The sequence below is a fragment of the Ananas comosus genome, linkage group 21 (assembly GCF_001540865.1).
Source record: "Ananas comosus cultivar F153 linkage group 21, ASM154086v1, whole genome shotgun sequence".
Lineage (NCBI taxonomy): Eukaryota > Viridiplantae > Streptophyta > Magnoliopsida > Poales > Bromeliaceae > Ananas > Ananas comosus.
The window spans coordinates 5,431,603-5,436,602 of record NC_033641.1 but is presented as its reverse complement, the minus strand read 5'-3'; positions in this window follow the sequence as shown (position 1 = coordinate 5,436,602).

The window sequence follows — 5,000 nt, the reverse complement described above, 5'->3', positions numbered from 1 at the left end:
GGACTGAGCTTGTCGATACTTGATTTATAGAATACATAGTTCTATAAAAGACTGTAAGTTGTTTTCTCAAAATCTGGCTCTGTTTGGGCCGCTACCCAGAACCCAAACAGATATACCAATAGGGATGAGGTAAGGCTTACTTATTAATTCCAGAACTACGAAAGTAAGAGGTCAGAAATCTTGGTATCCAGAGGTTCCTAAAGGACATTCCTTTTTTGCTCCTAGGATTGAAGAAAAGATTATATGAAAGACTGTCAAGACTTCCTAATTATCTTACACTACCTACACTAACGTAGGGTCTACTGATTCTGTCTGGAATTAGATTGGATAGGCTGATGGGAAATCAATTTAGGAGTTGTGGAAAGGACTGAAGATACTTTGTATCCATACTTACGAGATACTCCGAGTACTCAAACATTCAATCAGGATGGTTGGTCGGCTCTTATCTTATAGAATAACAGAGTAAAAGTCAAAGTAAAGAAAAAAAAGATTTCTTTGGTCGTGTAGGGAGATTACAAAAAAAATGTATGTAATAATGGTAGTGATGTCTCCCCATTCTTTCACAGAAAGAAAGACAGTAAGGCTTAGATCAAATAGGAAATATAGGTATCCAATAGATAGTTATCTATCTTGATGGTATATCTTTTTTTGATATTTTTTGCTTATGAAAGAAGGGTAACAAAACAAACAATAGGTCTTACTATTCCCACATGTTCCATTAGGAGCATTCCTTTGCTATTTTCAAGGAAAAGGTGTGTGTATCGTATTTTTACTTAATACTTCCCAATTCTACCAGAAATCCTATAAAGAATCTGTTACGAGCGGATTCATTGAATTGGTTTATCAATAGCCTTAAGTCAGAATCCTATTTTGACTCTGCGCCATTGATTCTACTATGATTATTGATCAATAATGGAATAATTCCTTCATAGAAATAGGAGATATAATTCACATGGATATAGTAAGTCTCGCTTGGGCTGCTTTAATGGTAGTCTTTACATTTTCCCTTTCACTCGTAGTATGGGGAAGGAGTGGACTCTAGGTATATTAATAATTGATTGAGTAATCGATTGAGTAATCGAATTGTATCAATTGTTTAATTGATCGTTTTGCGAAGCTTTATTTTTAAAATGTCTCTCTTTCAAAATTCTACTGGAAAAACAATAATGAATAAAAAAATACAATAATGAATAATAACCATTCGATCAAACAATGAATGATTACTATAGTTTAGTTGTATTTCAAAACTCAAATCTACGCATGATAGGAAATTTTTTCCAACCGAATTCCTCCTAAATATTCTATTTGGATAAACCAGTTCTTACCAGAATTATGGATATTACAATGAGAAAAAACCAATCCCTAGTTTTTTCTTTATTTGTTTCTCTCTTTCTTTACTTTCACTGTTCTAAGAACAAATCGTTCTGCTATTAGATTACGACGATACCTACTTTCTACTGGAAGTGACTAGTGGTTGTCCAAAGAGGTTCTACACATAATAAAATTAGATCTTTCTTCCGCTGAGCGATCCACCACATATCACACATTTAACATTTTAGACTCCTAGAGATTCTTTTATGCTTTTTTGACTCATCTAATGTCATGTTTAAGCATAAAAAATGGTCCGAGTCCCCTTTACTAATCTACTTCCTTTCAAAATCTGAAGAAGTTACCATAGAACTTCGTAAATGATCTGTTAATGGCTCAATCAATGACTTCTTGGGATGGGAAATCAAAAAAAAAAATTCCTTGGTTTTGTTTTCTTTTGCTATAGTATATTCCCATACTATTCTTCCTCTATTGATTCTTTCGATGGATCCCGGAACCTATATATAAAATTATAAGAAACCCAGGAATTAGAAGAATAGGCCTTAGATTATTTTGGGTTGATCGAAATCGAGTGGATGTAGCGAAAAAAAGAAATAGAATTAGACTGCTATTTCGATGTACTAGTCTACTATTTATATTAGATGTACATCTAATATATCATATACATACATATTGTAAATTGATCTATATAAACCCTCCATTTAGATAAAGTCTATATCTGTATACAATACAACTATACATGATAATATCATTGTATACAATATTAGATAATATAAAATACTCTAAAGAGTGGTAGAAAGGACTATATATAGTCCTTTCTACCACTCTTTATGATTCCAACCAGATCATTTCATTTAAGACTTGGAATTTTCTTTTAATCCCTTTCTTTCATTTCTTCAATCATTGAAAAAAGGATTGATAAGAACTAATAATTCAGATTCAAATTAATCATTTTGACTGACTGTTTTTACGTAGATAATAAGTAAAAAGGCAGTAGGAACTAGAATGAACAGTGCAGTAGCAATAAATGCGAGAATATTGACTTCCATAATTTCATTATTTCTTTTTTTCTTCGCAATAACTCGGGATGTAATCCCATAGAGATGAGAAATTTAACTCCTGTAAATTCATTGGGATGAATTGATCCTGATGATACCGAATCGGATCAATATTATGAATAACAATATCTGATCTATCAAATCGATTCATCGTCGAGAATTGAATAGTATAACATAGGAAGATCCTTTATCCATACCAATTCTGAAATGGGATTTTTTATTGGATCAGGAATCCCATTGCATTTTTCATCCTCTTCCACTTTTCTTTTCTATAACCTACTGTCTTCCTTATCTTATACAACTCTCCTTCCTGTGTATTATACTTACAATTATGAGGTATTATATGACCGGTATTCTATGGGTCACACACAGACCCAAACGAGGTGAGATGGAAAAAGGGGGGGATTAAATAAAAAAGATCAAATATTCCAACAAATTTACTGAAAAGGGTCCTTGCTTGGTCTTTTCTTTTATTTTATTAGTATCCTCTTTCTTGTATTTATTTGTACTGGAACGCATACATCAAAAATGATGTCTGCAATTTGAATGAGAATGAGATAGATTGTTTACAATTAGTCATTGAGGATACACAAACAAAGTCAGAACTAGAAAAGGTGTGGTTTAACCTGAAAAGTACTCTGTCGAGGTAATTATGTTAAGTTCATTGTCCATCGTACAATAAACGAATACAATTTGTGTATGTACTCCCGGTAAAATAGGATCACTCTACTCCATTTCATGGATCAAGAACAATCGAAAAAGAAAGTAAGACGAGGATGGTATCTCTTAAAATACTGAATATAGTAATACCACCGATTGTACTAATGTACATATGATATGTCTCTCCTTTATCAATCGGGAGTAGTGGAAAGATTTGAAATTCCCGTATCCGTATTTGTGTGATGATAAATGCGAAATAAAAAACAAAAGAAATAAGGATCCCTCCCCACTGGGGATTAGATCTTGCTTCCTGTCCCCCTTTTCCGTGAAAAGAGAGAGATGAATTGATAAATTCACCGGATCCTTAGTTCGGGACTGACGGGGCTCGAACCCGCACTTCCAACGGTGCTCTGACCAATTGAACTACAATCGAGGTGTGGCATACATATTAATGTTACATGAGTCTTGTAGTCGTCGTATGTAGAAGGAATGATATACTGATAGCCACATATGGGCTATGAGAGCGACACGGATTACTAGTACCATAATATTACTGCCAGTGGATGATCATGAGAAACTCTTTTGTGCATGATACTTTACTTAATTAGGACTAATACGGATAGAGATTTTTTCTCTTAATTCTGATCTAGTTCATATTACTTATTCATGATCTTAGATCGGATAGAGAAAGGATGCAATTCTCTTTCATGATCTAGTCATTCTTACTATTAAGTATCATGAACTAGATCCTTAGAATGATGAGAATCAGATCTAAGGATAGTGTTAATTGTGATAATCTGACTGCTTATATCTGGATCTAGTTCATGAACTTATTAATTAAGTATCATGAACTAGATAGAATAAAGAGAAAAGAGATTTTTCTCTTTCTGTTTCTATTCTATTTTATGCTTCTTGTTGATGATACTATACTATTAAGATTTCATGAACTCGATCTTTAAGGATCTAGTCATGAATTGGTTAAGTTTATCATGTACAGATCCGTTATTAATTAGTGTCAATTTTTTCTAGAATTTCGCTATCGAACTTTCTGGGATGAGTTTGACTTTATTTCTAAGGATCTATTGAAATAGTTTACATATAATTTCTTCTGATTTCTAAGGATCTGTTCATGATCATTGTAGATCTTGTTATACCGATCATAAGTGATGAATTTTTTTTTTCATGATCTAGATCTTTTGGATATTCTATAATAATTGGGATGCTAGAACGTAGATTATCTTTACGACAATTTTTCATCGAATCTGATCTTCTACTAGTTATATATCATGAACTAGATGCTAGATCCGTAGATTATAAGAGTCTCTTTCTGTTTTCTACGGATCTAGTTCATGATACTTTACTTAATTAAGTAAAGTATCATGAACTAGATCCTTAGAAAGATCAGAAAGAGAAAAATTGGGATAGAGAAAAAAAAAAATTGACTCTTTCTCTTTATTTCTACGGATTAGGCATTTCCGTTTATGGAAGACAAATTGGTTATATCATATTCATGGAGCGGTGAATTATTGGGCCGAGCTGGATTTGAACCAGCGTAGACATATTGCCAACGAATTTACAGTCCGTCCCCATTAACCGCTCGGGCATCGACCCAGGAAGAATTCATTCTAGGCTTATTGATAATCTATGATCAACTTCCTTTCATAGTACCCTACCCCCAGGGGAAGTCGAATCCCCGCTGCCTCCTTGAAAGAGAGATGTCCTGAACCACTAGACGATAGGGGCATATACGCCCGACCGTCATCATACTATGATGATAGTATGAGCAGTTTTTTGGAATTGTCAATATAGTCTAATGGTATGACTAGATCCAAAAAGTCTTTCCTACTTTTATGTTATGATTTTATAGAATTTTTTTTTTTCCAAAATTCAAAATAATAATCTTATCTACTTTTGGAGTAAATCCAATTTATTGTTCCTGACTGAACTCCTATG